The sequence below is a fragment of the Dasypus novemcinctus genome, chromosome 18 (assembly GCF_030445035.2).
Source record: "Dasypus novemcinctus isolate mDasNov1 chromosome 18, mDasNov1.1.hap2, whole genome shotgun sequence".
NCBI lineage: Eukaryota > Metazoa > Chordata > Mammalia > Cingulata > Dasypodidae > Dasypus > Dasypus novemcinctus.
In genome coordinates, this window is record NC_080690.1 from 73450699 (window position 1) to 73470604 (window position 19906).

Below are 19906 nucleotides of genomic sequence, written 5' to 3' on the forward strand. Positions count from 1 at the left end.
GAGTGAGTTGGGGGGAAATATAACAAATGTAAGATACAGGCTACAGTTAGTACAAATATTTTAAGGAGCTCTTTCATGATTTGGAATAAATGTTTCACAAGAATGGAAGGTATTGATGGAGGGGAGATGTATTGGAGACTTGTATGATTATAATGCATGTTTGTTTTGAAAATTCACAAATTTTACTATATACTTATTGTTTACATATGTTCATGTATGAATGATAGACTTCAATTTTTTAAAAAAACATAAAACCAAATCCTGCTGTCAATATCCCAATGACAAACGTGTTTCCAGGTTTAATCATCTGCTTCTCAGCCCTCACCCAAAAACATCACATCCACAACATGGACTCACAGCTCACTCTCCTCCTGGAAGTGTCCTCTTCTCTTGCCTCCAGAAGGATACCCATCTGCTTTGCCCTTCACTCCTCACAGCTCCTCCTTGCCGGTTCTTCCTCACTGGGCTGCACTGATGCTTGTCCTCGTGCCTTCTGCACCTAAGTCAGCCCTATTTCACCTCGGCCACTGTCATCACTCTACTCCAGCTCCGCATTGTAACACATCCAGCCTGGACACCTCTCCTACTCTACAGACATTTAGACTCAACATCCACCTGGCATCCTGCCTGGAGATCCAGCAGCCCCTTGAATCAGTGTTCTTCCCCCAAATCCTGCTCTTTGATGTCCTCTGGGTAAGACAGGCTCAGGGAATCACGCTCACCTCATTGTTATGGGAAGCTGGCTTACCTGTTTGTTATTGTAAATGTTACACCTGTTAAATGTAGCAGTTGTTAAATGCTGCAGTTGTTCCCTGTTACTGTAAATGATGTTGCAGATCAAATAGCAAACAGCTGCTTGGTAGTTTTCCAATAAATGCAATGGGAAAACTAGGGTAGAGGCTCTCAGTTCCAGAAGCTGTGAATCCCCTGGTCCCAGGTTTGTCTTCCCTCATGTCTCTACCTTTATTTCTGCATTACCTTCCCTTCGAGCCAACCTATTGTGAGCTGAATGCAGCAAGTGGTGCCCAACGTGGGGTACGAAGGAAAGAAGGCTCGCAATACCTGGCGCCCAACCAGGGACACAAAGAGAAGAAGGATTGCCTCAAGCAAAACTAAAGTTGGTGTAAAAGAGCAGAGCTCTGAGTGGTATGGAAAGCTTTTGAAGTCCTCAAGGGTTTCTTGTATTTCCCCAGGAGATGGAGAGTGGAATCTATACCTTCCCAGCTGGTGGCAGCAGCTGCAGGACTGTGGGGACGATCTGACCAGACCAGCAGCTGCGGGGAGGCTGTGGAGAGGCTGCAGGACCACCTGGCATGCATGCTGCAGCTCAGGAGCATTTCTGTGCAGGGACACTATGAAAAGGACTTCCAGGGAAGCAGACTTGGCCCAGTGGATAGGGCATCCATCTACCAGATGGGAGGTCCGCGATTCAAGCCCCGGGCCTCCTTGACCCGTATGGAGCTGGCCCACTTGCAGTGCTGATACACTTAAGGAGTGCCATGCCGTGCCATGCAGGGGTGCCCTCTGCATAGGGGAGCCCCATGGCGCTAGGAGTGTGCCCCATACAGAGAGCCACCCAGCATGAAAGAAAGTGCAGCCTGCCCAGGAATGGCACTGCACACACGCAGAGCTGACACAGCAAGATGATGCAACAAAAAGAAACACAGATTCCCGTGCCACTGACAACAACAGAAGTGGACAAAAAGAAGAACATGCAGCAAATGGACACAGAGAACAGAAAACTGGGGTGGGGGGAGGGGAGAGAAATAAATAAAATAAATCTTAAAAAAAAAAGAAGCTATCAAAAAACAGGTCAGTGATTTAGAAGCTGCTGATACTATTTTGCAGCTAATGGCTTATTAAAATGCTAATCAGGATTTTCTGAAAGCTATTGAATTATGAAAGTTAAAGCGGATTTGACTGGATATATTAAATTGTGCCAGGATATAGGAACAGAGGGCCACCATGCCACTATGATAGTTTGGGCTTTGGCAGGAATGAAAACCAATAAGAGGTTCTCTGGAAAATGATTCAATTGTAGAAAATGTGGTCACATGAGAAAAGATTATCAGAAAAAGTCTGAGGGAAAAACAATGTCTTCCGGACAGAATATTTCTGCTCAGAAACCATTTGAACCATGCCCCCACTGTGGTAAAGGAAATCATTGGATTAGCCAATGTCAGGCTGATTATCATAAGAATGGCACTCCCTTGTCAGGAAAATTCCAGCAGGGCCCGCTCTTAGCCCCATTCCAAAAGGGAACTTTCCTGGTTCAGCAGAGCAATCCCGGCACCCCTCAATACTCCACAGTGCCCTTGACTTATCCCCACCACAGCAGGAAGCACAGTCATAGATATTCTTATGGTAGAACCTGTTATCTTGCTTCCAGGGGATACCCCTGTCTGTGTAAAAATGAGAATAAAGGAAAATATATCAATTGGCATGGTCAGATTTCTCCTCGGGAGAAGTAGTCTCACCTCCCAGAGAGGTAGAGTGAATACAGGAGTAATTGACTGTGACTATGAAGGAGAGATTCAAGTTATCATGTCCACCTCAGTTCCACAGAAAGATGATATTGGAGATTACATAGCACAATTGTTGTTGCTCTCTTATGTTCCTGTAGGAGCTAGTGAGAAAGTCTGAGGGAAAAATGGTTTTGGAAATACAAGAATAACAGGAGTATTCTTTATTTTTCTTTTATTTTTGTCTTTATTCATTTTTTAAATATTACATTAAAAAAATATGAGGTCCCCATATACCCCCCACCCCCCTCACCCCATTACTCCCCCCATAGCAACATTCTCCTCCATCATCATGACACATTCATTGCATTTGGTGAATACATCTCTGAGCATTGCTGCACCTCATGGTCAATGGTCCACATCATAGCCCACACTCTCCCACGTTTTATCCAGTGGGCCATGGGAGGACATACAATGTCTGGTAATTGTCCCTGCAGCACCACCCAGGACAACTCCAAGTCCCGAAAATGCCTCCACATCTCATCTCTTCCTCCCATTCCCTACACCCAGCAGCCACCATGGCCACTTTCTCCACACCAATGCCAAATTTTCTTCAATTACTAATCACAATAGTTCATGAATAGAATATCAGTAAGTCCACTCTAATCCATACTCTATTCCTCCATCCTGTGGACCTTGGATTGGTTGTGTCTATCCCACAACTATGTCAAGAGGGGGCTTAGATTCCACATGGATGCTGGATGCAATCCTCCTGCTTTCAGTTGTAGGCACTCTTGGCTCCATGGTGTGGTGGTTGACATTCTTCAACTCTATGTTAGCTGAGTGGGATAAGTCCAATAAACCAGAGTGTTGGAGCTGAAGTCTGTTGAGCCTCAGGGCCTGGCTATCATATGGTCAGTCCAGAGATTCAGATCCCCTGGGTATATATTAAACCCCAGCACCAACTACAATTCTGGTAAAGTAACAGGAAAGGCGTGTGAAAATAGATCACATCTGAGTTCAGCTCCATCACACAGAAACACCAACTCCAAAGAAGGGCCAACTGACATGGCACTGAGCTCCATCTGCCATGACCATAAAACCTGTGGGTCTCTGTAGCCCTCAGAAGAACCAATGCCTGGGGTTGTATCTACTTTATCTGTCTCTGGGACTCTGCTCAGGTGTGCATAAGGGCAACCCCTCTGATAACCTCCTGGCTCTTTTTTAGAGACTCATAGCAATATAAACTCATTTGTCCTTTATATTTCCACCTTGATTTGGCTCAAAAAGCATTTTTAACTCCTGTTATTATATGGAGACAGAGATATTCCACTGCTCCAAGTTGACCCTTTTATTCAAGGTCATTTTCTAGTTCCATCATAAGCTGGTACTTGGTAGTAATCCCTGGGCACCAGGGAGGCTCATTCCCAGGAGTCATGTCCCGTGCTGGGGGGAAGGCAGCAAATTTACATGCTGAGTTTGGCTTTAAGACTGGCCACATTTGAGCAACATGGAGGCTCTCAGGAGGTAACTCTTAGGCACACTGTTGCTCTAGGCCTTGTTCTTATTTCAGGTACACAGGCTCACAAGCATAGTCATTAGTATCAGGGGCTCATTGTTGGACATTCATTCTTTTTAGGTCTTTGCCATTGCACTTGGGGGATTGTTGCTTTTCCTTTAGGGAATGTGATAGCGCTCCCCTGGCTAGGAACTCAGAACTCCCTCAGTTGTTGTTTTTATTTGTTTCCACTATGGAAATATCCAAACATTTTCATGTACCCTGGATATATGCCCTGTAGAACTCCCTGCCACCCATGTGTCCCCTGTCAATAATATCCCACACCAGTATTCCTCCACTGTCATTGATGAACCTCTCTGTGATCCAAAACTTCCTGAAAAGTGAAGCCCAATATATTGCCAGGTTCCCTTAATAGTAAAATGGAATATAGTAATGAATTTAAAGGTTAAATATAGAATACATATTGATTTGGAAAAATTCTATATCCTATCTTTTTCTTTTCTTTTTTCTAATTATTAAGCTTATCTTCACAAGAGTTTTAGATCACAGTAATTCATATATACAATATACAGTACTCCCACATATCCAACATAAAACCTTTTCCCTTCTACAGCAATAATCTTTGAACATATTCATACCATATTTACTGGAACTGATGTACAGATATTGAGACAATAGCTCTCAAACAAGGTAACATTTGTGTTTACATTACGGTTTATATTTTAGACTATACAATTTTCTAAATTTTTAGTTATCTTATGTTTTACATTATGATTTACATTTTAGCCTATCAGCCCCTGTATATTTTTGGTGTAATTTTATACATCTTATATCCATCCTTGCATACTCTTGTGGAACACTTCTATTACCCACAGAGTTACATTGGTTCCATCTATTCAATACCTATTTCCCCCTCCTTTGGGGCCCACAGTGACAGTCAATCTTCATTTCTTGAAGAGCCATGTTCAGAGATACTTACAACAGTGTTCAGGGCTTGACATGCTCAACTGCCCTAATGCCCTGGGATCCACCATTTCTCTTGAAATATACAATTCCCTCTCTTTGATGACATCAGTCCTACCCAGGATGTCAGTATACCTTCACTCTCAGTATATGGGTCTCTACACAATGATATAACCCACTCTGGCAAAATGAGCATTCACATATTCCCTAGGAGTCTGTCCTGCATCAGATTATCCCCTTTAAGTATCTTAAACAGGTAACTTTCCTTATTATATTTTTGAAAAGGTTTTCTGTACATTATACTCTCAATGAACACCTGACAATCTGCTATGTTCATATGCTGCCCCACCCTCCCCCAAATTTCTTGGGCAATATTACCCATCCTCCCATCCCTAGCACCACTCAAGCCCTCAAAGCCCCGCCAAAAGGTAACCCTATGCCCCCATTCTATCCCTTCCTTGTACACACACTTACCTCCAGCTTATCATAGATTTCACCCATGTAGATGACAGCTTACATCCTTCCTCTACCCCCCAATTTTCTGTAAGCCTATCATCCAGTCTCTAGCTCTCTGAGGCAGCTTGGTTTACTTATTTCATATCACTGGGGTCATGTAGTATTTGTCCTTCAATGCCTGGGTTGCTTCACTCAACATAATGTTCTCAAGATTCATCCATGTTATCACGTGTGTTTGTAGTGTATTTGCTCTTAAAGACAAGTAGTATTCCATTGTATGTATACACCACATTTTATTTATCCATTCATCTGTTGATTGGCATTTGGGTTGATTCCAACTTTTGGCAATAGTGAACAATGCTGCTATGAACATTGGTGTGCATATATCAGTTTGTGCCCTTATTTTCAGTTCTGCAGAGGATATACCCAGCAGTGGAATTGCTGGGTCATATGGGAAATCTATGGTTAGTTTTTTGAGAAACCACCAAACTGTCCTCCAGAATGGTTGGATTCTTCTGCATTCCCACCAGCAGTAGATGAGAGTTCCCATTCCTCCACATCCTCTCCAGCACATGTAGTCTTCTGTTTTTGTCATAGCTGCTAATCTTATGGGAGTAAGATGGTGTTTCATTGTAGTTTTGATTTGCATTTCCCTGATAGCTAGAGATTTTGAGCATCTTTCCATGTGCTTTTTAGTTATTTGTATTTCTTCATTGGAGAAGTGTCTGTTTAAATCTTTTTCCCATTTTTTAAATGGGTTGTTTATCTTTTTATTTTCAAGATATAGGAGTTCTTTATATATGCAAGCTATAAATCTCTTATCCGACATATGGTTACCAAATATTTTCTCCCATTGTGTAGGCTCTCTTTTCACATTCTTGACAAACTCCTTTGAGGTGCAGAAGGCTTTAATTTTGAGGAAGTCCCATTTATCTATTTGTTCTTTTCCTGCTCATGCTTTTGGTGTGATGTTCATGAAGCCATTTCCTATTACAAGGTCTTGTAGATGGTTCTCTACACTGCTTTCCAAGGTCTTTATGGTCTAGGCTGTTATATTTAGGTCTTTGATCCATCTTGAGTTGATCTTTGTATAAGGTGTGAGATGGTAATCCTCTTTCATTCTTTTACATATGGATATCCAGTTCTCCAGGCACCATTTGTTGAATAGGTCATTCTCTCTGAGTTGAGAGGGTTTGGTGGCTTTATCAAATATTATATGGCTATATATATGAGGATCTATATCAGAACTCTCAATTCGGTTCCCTTGGTCTGTGTGTCTCTCTTTGTGCCAATACCATGCTGTTTTCACTACTGTAGCTTTGTAGTATGTTTTGAAGTCAGGTAGTATGATTACTCCAATTTCATTTTTCTTTTTCGGTATCTCTTTGGCTATTCGTGGCCTCTTTCCTTTCCACGTAAATTTCATAGTTAGTTTTTCTAGTTCCTTAAAGAATGCTGTGTTTTTATGGGGATTGCATTGAATGTGTAGATTAGTTTTGGTAGGATAGACATCTTAATAATATTTAGTCTTCCTATACATGAACAAGGAATATTTTTCCATTTATTTAGGTGTTTGATTTCCTTGAACAGTCTTGTGTAGTACTCTGTGTATGAGTTTTTTTACATCTTTAGTTAAATTTATTCCTAGATGTTTGATTTTTTATTGACTATTGTAAATGGCATTTGTTTCTTGATTTCCTCCTGATCTTGCTCATTAATGGTGTACAGAAATGCTACTGATTTTTGTGCATTGACCTTATAACCTGCCAATTTACCAAACTCATTTATGACTTCTAGAAGCTTTGTTGTAGACCTCTCAGGTTTTTCTATGTTTAGGTCATGTCATCTGTAAATAATGAAATTTTGACTTCTTCCTTTCCAATTTGAATGCCTTTTATAACTGGTTCTTGCCTCAGTGCTTGAGCAAATACTTCTAACACAATGTTAAATAGAAGGGGAGGAGTGGGCGTCCTTGCCTCTTTCCTGATCTTAGAGGGAAGGATTTTAAGATTTCACCATTGTAAATGATGTTGGCTATGGGTTGTTCATATATACTCTTTATCATTTTCATAAATTTTCCTTGTATTCCAATCTTTTGGAGTGTTTTTATCAAGAAAGTGTGCTGTATTTTGTCAAATGCTTATTCTGTATTTATAGATATAATCATGTGATTTTTTTCCTTCAATCTCTTTATATGGTGTATTACATTTTGATTTTCTTATGTTGAACCATCCTTGTATACCTGGAATGAATCCAATTTGGTCATGGTGTATAATTTGTTTAATGTGTTGTTGAATATGGTTAACAAGTGTTTTCTTGAGGATTTTTGCATCTAGGTTCATGAGAGAAATTGGTCTGTAATTTTCCTTTCTTGTGGTGTGTTTATTTGGCTTTGGTACTAGGGTAATGTTGGCATCATAGAATGAGTTCAGTAATGTGCCTTCTGTTTTGATTTTTTGGAAGAGTTTCAGCAGGATTGGTGTTAGTTCTTTCCAGAATGTTTTGTAGAATTCACTTGTGAAGCCATCTGGCCCTGGGCTCTTCTTAGTTGGTAGGTTTTTAATAACTGATTCTATCTCTTTAATTGTGATTTTTGGTTGAGATCATCAATTTCTTCTTTCATCTATATAGGGTGCTTATGAGTTTCTAGGAATTTGTCCATTTCCTCTGAATTGTCATTTTTTTTGGAATATACTTTTTCAAAGTATCCTCTTATGATAATCTTTATTTCTGTGGGGTCAGTGGTGATATAGCCTTTCCCATTTCTTATTTTGTGTATTTGCATCTTCTCTCTCTTTTTCTTTGTTAGTCTTGCTAAGGGTTGTCAATTTTATTGATCTTCTCAAAGAACCAGCTCTTTGTCTTCCTTATCTTTTCAAGTTCTTTCTTAGTTTCCTTTTCATTTAGTTCTGCTCTTATCTTTGTTCTTTCTTTCTTTCTTCTTCCTGTGGGGTTACTTTGTTGTTTTTTTATTAATTCCACCAAATGTGAAGTTAGTTCCTCAATTTTTGCTCTTTCTTCTTTTTTAATGTATGAATTGGTGGGTATAAATTTCCCTCTCAGTACTGCTTTTGCTGCATCCCATAAATTTTGGTATGTTGTGTTCTCATTATCATTTGTTTCAAGGTAGTCATTGATTTCTTTTGAGATTTCCTCTTTGACCCACTGTTTTTCTAAGAGTGTGCTGTTTAATTTCCATATCTTGGTGTGAAATCTGGGCCTCTGGCCCTTGCAGATTTCCAGTTTCACTCCACTGTGGTCAGAGATGTTATTTTGTATGATTTCGATCTTTCTGAATTCATTGAGCCTTTCTTTGTGGCCTAGTATATGGTCTATCTTGTAGAATGTTCCATGTGCACTTGAGAAAAATGTATATCCTCCTGTATTTGGGTGTAATGATCTGTATATGTCTATTAGGTCCAGCTCCTCTAATATACTGTTCAAATATTTTGTTTCTTTAGTGATTCTCTTTTGAGATATTCTGTCCAAAGTTGATAGTGGTGTATTAAAGTCTCCCACTCTAATTGTAGAGGCATCTGTTCTTTCACTTATTTTTTCCAGTGTTTGTCTCATGTATTTGGAGACACCCTTGTTAGGAGCATAAATATATATGATTGTTCGTTCTACTTGAGAGATTGTCCCTTTCACTAATATGTAGTATCCTTCTTTGTCACTCACAATTGTTTTGCATTTAAAGTCTATTTTGTCTGATATTAATATAGCTATTCCTGCCTTTTTTGGTTATTGTTTGCTTGTAAGATTGTTTTCAAACCATTCACTTTCAGTCTCCATGAATCCCTGGGTCTAAGGTGTGTTTCTTGTAGACAGCATATAGATGGGTCATATTTCCTTATCCAATGTCCCAGTCTGAATCTTTTGATAGGTGAGTTTAATCCATTGACATTCATTGTTATTACTTTCAGGGCATTATTTATGTTAGCCATATTCTGATTGGACTTGTGTTTGTCATATTTTGTTTGTTTGTTTCCTTCTCTTTTTTTCTTTTTTGTTGCTCTTACACTCTTCTCCAACTCTTCCTCTCCTGGTTTTTCCTTTCCTCCTGCAGAACTAACTTTAGTATTTCTTGAAGGGGAGGTTTCTTGTTGGCATACTCTTCCCATTTCTTTTTATCTGTGAATATTTTGAACTCTCTATCATTTCTGAATGCTAGTTTAGCTGGATAGAGTATTCTTGGTTGGAAATTTTTTTCTTTAGTACCTTGACTATATCATACCACTACCTTGCCTCCAAGGTTTCAGATGAGTAATCAGCACTTAATCTTATGGAGTCTCCCTTGTAGGTGATGGTTTTCTTTTCTCTTGCTGCTTTTAGAATTTTCTCTTTGTCTTGAGCATTGGATAATTTAACAAGTATATGTCTTGGGGTGGGCCTGTTGTGGTTTATGATGTTTGGGGTGCGTTGTGCTTCCTGGTCATATACATCCGTCTCTCTCAGTAGATTTGGGAAGTTTTCAGCCATTATTTCCTGCAACACCCCTTTTGTCCCCTTTCCATTCTCTTCTCCTTCTGGGATGCCTATAATATGTATGTTTGTGCATTTTGCATTGTCATTCCAGTCCCTAAGTCCCAGCTGGATTTTTTCTATATTTTTACTGATCAATTCTACTATCTGTTTGATTTCAGATGTACTGTCTTCCATGTCACTAATTCTCTCCTCTGCCTCTTGTAATCTGCTGCTATTTGCTGAGAGTGTATTTTTGATTTCTTGAATTGTGGTGCTCATTCCCATCATATCTGTTATCTTTTCACGTGTGTCTGCAATTTCCTCTCCAAGTGTTTTCTTCGTATTGTTAAACTCTTCCTTTTCTTCATTAAATTGGTCTCTAATATATATTTTGAGATCTTTAATTACTTGTCCGATGTCCTGCTCCCCTTCCTGGTTTTTAGTTTGTTCATTGAATTCAGCCATGTTTTCCTGATTATTGGTTTGGTTTGTAGTTTTTTGTTGCTGTCTGGTCATCATTTTATCTTGACGGGTTTAATCAGTTCCTTAGCTTCTTTGTCTAGTCTTCGGGATTAATTAGTTGTTGTTCTTGTGGAAGTGTTATGTCTTCTGTTTGTCACTTTATTCTTCTTACTCTAATTTCTTGTTGCTGGCTAAGTTCACTTTGAAGGAAATTATTAGGGTCAGGGAAAGGAAATTGTGTAAAAAAGGAAAATGTGTAAGGTAGTATTGGTAATAACTGTTGACAGAGCAACAACGTGAGATCTGGGAGAATGGATATTAGACTCATGTAAGTTGTGTAGAGTTATAGCAGTAAGTTGATTACCTATAATGAGACAGTCAACTGAATATGGGGAGGAATATAGTATGAATTAAAAAGCCAGTGTTTTCTTGAGAGAGCGAAAGAGAAATGAAAGACAATAATTTCAAGAGTGGGTAAAAGACAGAAAACAGAACAAAGGTATTAGAAATTAAAAGTTAGATGATTTGGGGATCAAAAAAAGGGAAATGGAATATAAGAGAGACAGTAGATGATGGAGGATAGCAAGATGTGAGGGAAAGGGAATAGTGTAGATGGCCAAAATCAATTTACAAAGAAATGAGGAAATGGAGGATGAGGAAACAGAGCAAATGTGAGGTGCTCCCTCCAGCATGTTTTGTATAAATAAAATAAAATAAAATAAAAAAGAAGAAAAAGAGAGAAAAGAGAAAAAAAGAGAAGAAGAAAGGGAGGTGGGCAAAGAAAACAGGAGGGAAACAAGCAAAAAAAGAAAATAAGAAAAAAAAACTAAATAAATGATAAAAGACCTTGGGGGATACAATGGGAGAAAAGACCAGGAGATAATGCAATATTAGCAACCAATACAATAAAAAAAAGAAAAAAGAGAGAGAAAAAAAACACAAACACCAAGGACTAGGACAATCAAGGACCTCTAATGGACCTCAGGGTATGGTGGATTCAGGGATCGGAAGTCTGTGATATTGCAGACTCAAGTGGTGTGATTCTCTGGAGTGTGGGCCACCAGGGTTTAGGGGACACAGACCTGGGAACCACACATCCAGTTAACAGGGAGCCTGGGAGCACTGCAGCACAACACAGACTTCAGGGATCCACACAGCTGGGTACCAGCCCTATGGGGAGGGGTCACACCTGCAAACTCTGACCTCTGTATTAGAAATCCAAAATTCCACCTCTCACAAGAGTCTCTTCTGTCATTGTCTCACCAAATCGACCTCATGACTGCTCCCGCCCTGCAAGCCCCCAAAACAGCCTGCTGTGGGCTTCACTGCCCTACAAACAATTCGGGGACCGCTGCAGATGAGCAGCCATCGCTAGGGGGAGGGGCTCCAGCCAGAAGTTCTGACCTCAGTGTCGGAAGTGTCAGAGTCGATGGACCCGAAGGGTATCAGGAATGAAAGAAAGAGAAAAGGGGGAAGGAAACAAGGAGAAAGAAAGAGAGAGAAAAAAATAACAAGAGACCTGGGATCAGGGAATCTGCGAGGAGAGACTCATCAGACAACTTTATTGATTACAAGGGGCTCTTTATATACCACAGTGTATGTGTCTACAAGCAGGACCACGACAGCCTACATGCCAATAAGCACAGACCTAGTAGAAACATAGCTTACGTGACATTAAGGAGCAACTCGTATTAACTATCAGCATTACCTATAGTCTAAGGAATTTTAGAAAAAAAAACTTATCTCAAGGTACAAAGTCTAAGTGTTCTATACATTACAAAAGGTATGAGCTCATCTTTTCCTTCAGCCTTTAACAGCTTCAGCCCATTTGCCCAGAACTCCCAATCACTGCATTCCTTAGGTTGCAAGCATAGTCATGGAGACAGCACGAGCATGGAGACAGCACATCTCTCCTTGAGAGGCCACTGTGCCTCAGTTTCCAACAAGAAGCCCAAAATTTCACATCTCACAAGAATTTCCTCCATCCTTGTTTCACCAAATTGACTTCCAGACACCTCCTGCCGTGCAAGGCCCCTAAACAACCTGCTGGGGGTGCCATGGTACTACAAACAATTCAGGAACCACTGTAGCTGATCCACCAGCCCTAGGGGAAGGGGCTCTAGCTGGAAGCTCTGACCTCTGTGTCAGAAACCAAAAATTCCACGTCTCGGAAGAATTTCTCAATCACCGTCTCACCAAATAGACTTCCAGACACCCCCCACCCAGCAAGCCCCCCAAAACAGCCTGCTGGGGATGCCACTGTACTACAAGCAGTTCAGGGACCACCGCAGATGGGTCACCAGCCATAGGGGGAGGGGCTCTAGCTGGAAGCTCTGATCTCCATGTGAGAAACCCAAAATTCCACTTCTCACACAAATCTCCTCCATCACTGTCTCACCAAATTGACTTCCAGACACCTCCCACCCTGCAAGGCCCTGAATTGCCTGTTCAGGGCTTGGGAACTCCCCAGCACAGCAAATCCTCCAGGAATCACCACTGCTGGGCCACCAGCCCCAGGGGGAAGCATCCCATGTGCAGCCCCAATCTCTGTGAAAGAGCCCCAAAATTCTACCTTTTACAAGAATTTTCTCTGTCACTGTCCCACTAAATCAATGTCCAGACATCTCCTGCCCTGCAAACAGCCCAGTCCAGCAGGATTCCAACCCTACTCAGCCACTTCTTTGCAGAAGAGATTATAAGGTGTGCTCACTCAGATGCCATCTTGCCAAAAGGAGTATTCTTAACTGAAAAAATTTTAGAAGCTCATCCCATTTGTGATGTAATCATTCAGAACAAATGGTTTAAAGGACTTATTGATACTGGAGCTGACATTTCTATCATTAGTTCTAGCCATTGGCCCTCTGGTTGGCCATTACAAGATGCATTTATTTCTGTTGTGGAACTTGGCACTCCCAGAGGTTTAAAACAGAGTGTGCAAATTTTTAATTGTCTGGGAACTGATGGGCAACATGCCACCCTGCAGGTGTATGTTGCAGACTTACCTATTAATCTCTGGGGACATGATATATTAGAACAATGACAGACTGAAATTTATATTCCCCAGGTTAGCCAATATATTAAACAAAGTCAACAATTAATGAGGAAACAAGGGCATGTTCTAGGGTTAGGATTGGGTAAGCACCACCAGGGAATCATTAAACCAATTGATTCCACATCTCATGGTAATTGTAAAGGATTAGGATACTCACCTTTTCCATAATGGTCTCTGCTCAGTCTAACATCCTTGAACCACCCAAACCCATTCCTCTTAAATGGACTACAACCTCTCCAGTTTGGGTTGAACAATGGCCATTAATCCAAGAGAAATTGGAGGCACTCCATACATTAGTTAAGGAATGGTTAGATAAGGGGCATATTGAAGAACATTTTAGTCCTTGGAACTCTTCAGTATTTCCTATTAAGAAAAAATCCGACAAATGGAGGTTTTTAACAAACCTCTGAGCAGTAAATGCAGTCATTCAACCTATGGGTACACTGCAGCCAGGTTTGCCTACTCTAGCTATGATCCCTCATAGCTGGCCACTTGTTATTGATTTAAAGGATTGTATACCTTTGGCTCCCCAAGAGAAATTTGCATTCTCAGTGACTTCTTTCAATAACAACCTATGAAACAGTTTCAGTGGAAATATCTTCCTCAAGGAATATTTAATAGCCCCACCATATGTCAAAATTTTGTAGCTAAAGTCTTAAATCCATCAAACTGGCTTTTCCTTCTTATTATAGTATACATTACATGGATGATATATTGTGTGCTGCTACCTCTTCTGAGACTGTAGTTCTAGCATATCAAGCCTTAGAAAAGAGTTTAACTGCAGCAGGGTTAAAACTTTCCCCTGAGAAAATTCAAAAGGTTATTCCTGTTTCTTATTTTGGACTATTGTTGATAAAATTACAATTAAGCCTCAGAAGATTCAGATTCATAGGGCCTCTATTAAAACTTTGAATGATCTGCAGAAATTATTAGAGATATAAATTGGCTTATGCCCAAAGTAGGCTTTTCCACATATGAACTTTTTAATATTTTTTCATATTTCAATTGAGGAGATCCTCAATTAAACAGCCCCTGGGTCCTAATGAGAGAAGCAAACAGGAATTAAAACTAATAGAGAAAAAAATCCAAAGTCCCCAAGTTGAGCACATTAATCCAGAACAGCCACTGCAGTTGATTATCTTGCCTTCCTTACACTCCCCTATGGGAATCCTTACACAACAAGATTATATTGTAGAATGGATATTTTTAGCTAGCAATATTGTTAAAACTTTATCTCCTTATGTGGATTTTATGGCCCAAATTATACTTAAAGGCCATGAACATACTTGTGCCCTTCATGGACAGTTCGCTTCTCATATCATTCTTCCACTTTTGCACAAGGAAGTTGAGGTTTGCCTACAATATCATTTACAATGTCAAATAGCCTTTGCTGATTATATTTGACAGATAATCATTATCCTAAAAATCACATATTACAATTAATTAAAAGCACTCAATGGATTTTACCTAGCATAACTAAGTTTCAACCAATACTTGCCACCCCTACCATTTTTACTGATGGGTCTGGAAATGGCACAGCTGGGTGTGCTGGTTATAAAACTAAAAAAAATTCCTACTGGATTTTCAACTCAGCAAGCTGAATTAATAGCAGTACTTACTACTTTGCAAGACATACCAGAGTCCATAAACATCCTTTCAGACTCAGCGTATGCCATCCAAGTTACTCAATTGATTGAAACAGCTTATCAAGCCTGGCATAAATCAGTTTCTTTATAACCTTTTTCACAAACTTCAACAGATAATTAGAAATAGAAAAAGTTCATTTTTTATCACTCACATTCGCTCTCATTCAAATTTACCTGGACCATTAGTACAAGGCAATAATGCCACTGATAAATTAGACACTCCTATTTTACAAGAAGCTTTTCATTTTCATAATCTAACCCATAAAAAGGCAGCTGGATGCAAAGCTCATTTTCCTTTAACAAGGACACAAGCTAGGGACATTGTTCAGACTTGTCCACCCTATCAAATTCTTAATAACCAAAAACAACTGGAACCTGGAACCCTGTGGTTTAACTGCTACCTCACTATGGCAAATAGATATACCTCATATTTCCTCCTTTGGAAAATTACATTATGCTTATGTCTCTGTACATACTTGTTCAAGATTCATTTGGGCTACAGCTCCAATGGGAGAAACTGCTCGACACATAAGACAGCATTTGATAGCTTGCTTTGCCATAATGGGAATTCCCCAGTCTCTAAAAACAGATAATGCTCCTCCTTATACAGTGTTTCCCCTAGAAGATTTCTAGATACTTAGAGTATTTCACATATTACAGGACTTCTGTATATCCCACAAGGGCAAGCTATTGTGGAGCGAGCAAATCAAACCCTTAAACTTATGTTACAAAAACAAAAGGGAAACAAGAAAACACCACAGGTGCAGTTACATAAAGCACTATTTACTGTTAATTTTCTTAACTGTGGAACCACCCTGGAAGGGACAGCACCTGAACAGCATTTCCAAAATAATTTGAAAACTCAAACACAGACTCTGTTTGAAAAACTTTTTATTTGGTGGAATGATCCACTGATGAGTGAATGGTCAACAGGGAAGCTGTTATCTTGGGGATAAGAATATGCTTTGTGTTTCTCCAGGAGATGGAGAATGTCCTGTGTGGGTACTAGCTCATCGAATAAAACCATATCACAAATGCCAAAAGATGATGAAAGTTCCTGTGGAACCCAGAACCTCTGGTTATGCAGATGGAGAGATTGATGCTAGAAACTACACGATTGGGTCCCACTCCAAAGACCGAAGCGCCTTCATCCCCACATGGGGGCAAATTAAATGTCTGAGTCAAGCAGCTGAACAACAGTTAGAAAAGGAGGAATTGCCAGTAAGTGCTCCTAATTTGCTGGTAGCTATGCTTACCATATATAACAGCAACCTCCTCAGATACACACAACAAACCATCTGGGGTAGGAAGCAGCAAGAAATTGCCATATGTGTCATCGCTGCTTTGCAAAAACTAAATGGGGGAATTGTTGTGGGAAAACAGTAGTAAGGAACATGGTTTGAAGTTGAAATGTTCCCATAACACACACAAAAAGTGCAGGCTTAGGAACACCAGGCCTTGACTAGATCAAACACTGTCTGGTCAGCACAAAAAAAATGTTTGTGTGAGGAGGCATTTGAACTTTTTATGACCTATACCTTATTATCATTAATGTTGCACCTGTCCCTTTTTATAGTAAATAACAAATAGCTCCTTGTTAGTTCCTAAATAAATACAATGTGGAAACTAAGGTTGAGGCTCTCAGTTTCAAAAGCTGTGAGTCCCCTGGTCCCATCTTTATTTCCTCTCATGTCTTTCTTTCTGTCCTTTTATTTCTTCAGTTCTGTGTTACCTTCCCTTTGTGAAAACCCATTGCTGAGCTGGTCTCAGCACTTTCTCTCCCTACAGGACCCTGTGGTTTGTTCTGCTGCCCCCACCCTCTTTCCCTGCATCACTGGATGTGGGGTCACTTCCACCCTGACTTCACCTACATATGCTCTACTCGTACAGCAGTGGGACAGAGAAAAGACAGACAACTTGGACTTCATCAAAATTAAAATCTTCTATTCCTCACAACTCTCTATCAAGACAGTAAAAAGAAAACACACAGAATGGGAGAAAATATTTGCAAATCATATATTGAATAAAGGTATAGTTTTCAGCATATATAAAGAGCTTTTAAAACCCAACAAGAAACCAAACATGCCCCCAGCCCTCACCCCACCCCACTCTGACTGTCCAGCAGTTGGCCAGAGGGTTCTGAAATGCTGGCCTTGAAGCTGAGGGCTGCATGCTCATGACCAGGGGATCTCAAGGTCATCGGGGGCATAGGGTCAAGTGTGCACCCCTGACACTCACTCTGCAAGGAGAGCCTCACAGAGGCATCCTGGGCACCCAGTGCATTCTCAGCTTGGCAGGTGAATCCTCCTCCATCCCTGACTTGCAATTGAGGCAGCTCCAGGTCCCTGGGGTCTGAGGCTGGGATGGGCTCAGGGTTAAGCCCCACTGAGACCAGCTCAGCCTGGCAGGGGGGTTGGTGAGGGCAACACAAGCAAGACACAGGGACTGGCGATCCTGGACTGGCAGCAATGAGCCATTGCCTATAAATGTGGATGCTGGAGCGCAGGAAAGACAAAGAGTTGGGGAATGAGAGAGTGAGAGAGAGAGAGGGAGAGAAGGAGGGGACAGGGAGGGTACAGGAGGATGAAGGCAGACACACACAGGTGGAGACAGAAAGACAGAAACCAGAGCCCCTCAGGCCCCTTCTCCCCACACACAGGACCTGAATTCCTCTCTTGCAGCCCCTCAGGCTGGATTTGCCCCAGAAGCCAGCAGGGAGGGTGGGCCTCTGGCTTCCCAGGATGCCCAACAGAGCCCACCCAAGTCCTTCCTTGCAGGTCCCCCCAGCTGGTCCTGCTGACAACTCAGAACCCAGATTGTCCTTGAAGGGACTTGACCTCTCTTCATGGCTTCATCAAACCTCAGTGTACTGATTTAATGAGGTGCCTCTGAGAGGGGGCTTCAAGAAATTATCTGAGAAAATCCCAGTCTGGTGGGGACAGGCTTCCAGGAACAGTTGCTTGGATTGGGTGGAAATATGGGAGCAACTGGCTCATCTGGAAGGGCTTCGTGGAGGAGGAGCATGTGAAGTAGAAGGTGGAAGGGCAAGCAGGGGCCACTGGTGGAGGCTAGGGTGTGGAGGAAAAAGAGAACAGGAAGAGAGGTCCAAGACCCAGGCACAGCCAGGCAACAGCAAACCACCCCAGGCCTGGAGTAAGGGGGACTGGTAGGGTTGGGGAAGCAGGGCATGTGGTCAGAGACGAGGCCATGGGAGGGGAATGGTGAGGCCATATTTTACAAACTCAGCAAGAAAAATCAGGAGCCATGAAAGAAGAGCTTAGCAACTGACTACAGAAAGAAATCCATCCCAATAGGCATAAGAACCACGTTATCCAGGAAGGAAGACACGTGGGCTGCTGGGAAAAGCCCCTGCTCCTCTCACCATAGACCATACCAATTCCTCTAACTTGGGAAGAGCTCCGGATGTGAATGATGAAAGTCAAGTCACTGAGCAGAAAACCAGGCCAAGGAGGGACAGAGTTCCAGGGTGAAGGACGTGCAGGCTCTGGACGGGAAGGAGCTCGTCATCTTCCTGATCAGGGACCTTGCGCCCAGATCAGCAGATGGAAGACTCTGCTCCTGCTGTGCTGAGGCCCAGGGAATCTGCGGGTGGAGGGGCCCTGGGCTCCCCGACGAGGGGGTCTGAGGTGAGGGCAGGTTGAGGACAGGCCTGAGCCGGCAGAGCCCCCACCCCGAGCCCCTAGAGGCGTGTCCTACCTATGCCGTTTCACTGGATGATGGCCATGGTCAGGTTCTGGGGGGCGTCTGGGCAGGGACAGGCAGACCTGAGTCAGTGGGAGAGCTGGGAGACAGCACCCCACCCCAGGCCCAGAGAGGAGAGCAGGGTAGGGGCAGGTGACCCCTCACCCTCCAACCCAGATCCCGTGACCAGCGCCCAGTGTCCAGGCCCTGACATTCTGTCACCTCCCACCACAGGGACCCAGCATCCTGGCCCAGCACCCACAGGAGACATTGAGCCAGACGGTCCTCTCCACGGTCACCCCAGCTCCAGGGAAGGCCACCTGGCAGGTGAGGCTGGCGCCGTGGTCCTGGGGGCGTGGGGTGAGGATGAGCATGGAGGAGATGCAGGTGCCGGGGCCTAGGATGATGATGGTGGCTGGAGTCCAGGAGAAGGTGGGGGGCATCTTTCCAAAGACCTAGGTCACAAAGCAGGTCAGGGTGCTGGCACAGCTGGACTCAAGAGTGCCAGGGATCTGGACCTGGGGCTTGTGGGTCAGGGCTGATGAGGAGAGAGGGTGATGCAGGACCAGGAGGACGGGGTGCCAAGGTGAGCCCCAGAGGAGCCTCAGGCTTGCTCCAGCTCCTCCCCTCAGCCCAGCCTTGCTTTAACCCCAGGATGAGGAGCAGGGATCCCAGGTCAGCCCTGCCCTGGGGCCACTCAAGATCCAGCCCCTGTGTCCTCTCCTTGACCTACTCCTTACCTGTCACCCTCAACAACAGCTGGTTATTTATGTAAATATATTTCACCATAGGTCCCTCTCCACCCTAGAGAAGTACATTCCCATGCTCTCCCTTGCACCCACTCACAGACACAGAGTGCTCATGACCTTATGGCAAGGCTCAGGGGTGGGTGAATATGGGACGAAATGTCTAAATGACCTTGGCTCCAGGTCAGGCTTAGGCTTCAGGGGGGAAGGGGAGGCTGAACTGGGACTAGAAGGATGAGGGGAGATGGTGCAATCAGCACAGGCTGGGAGGGTATCTCACATGGAAGGAAGCAAGGGGCAAAGACACTGAGGCAGCCAGGCAGGGGAACAGAACTGCACCGGTTACTGGAGGGAGGCCAAGGAGGCATCAGTACAGACCAGCTGTGGGGCTGGGGCTTTGTTTGGGGTCAATGGGGAAGACAATGATCAGGGAG

General features: G+C 42.6%; 1 pseudogene; it reads right to left on the reverse strand.

The window, feature by feature from the left end:
• The window catches only part of LOC101412682 (sialic acid-binding Ig-like lectin 6), a 33505-nt pseudogene extending 14336 nt beyond the window's left edge, over positions 1-19169 (reverse strand).
• Between the last annotated feature and the right edge of the window lie 737 nt (positions 19170-19906).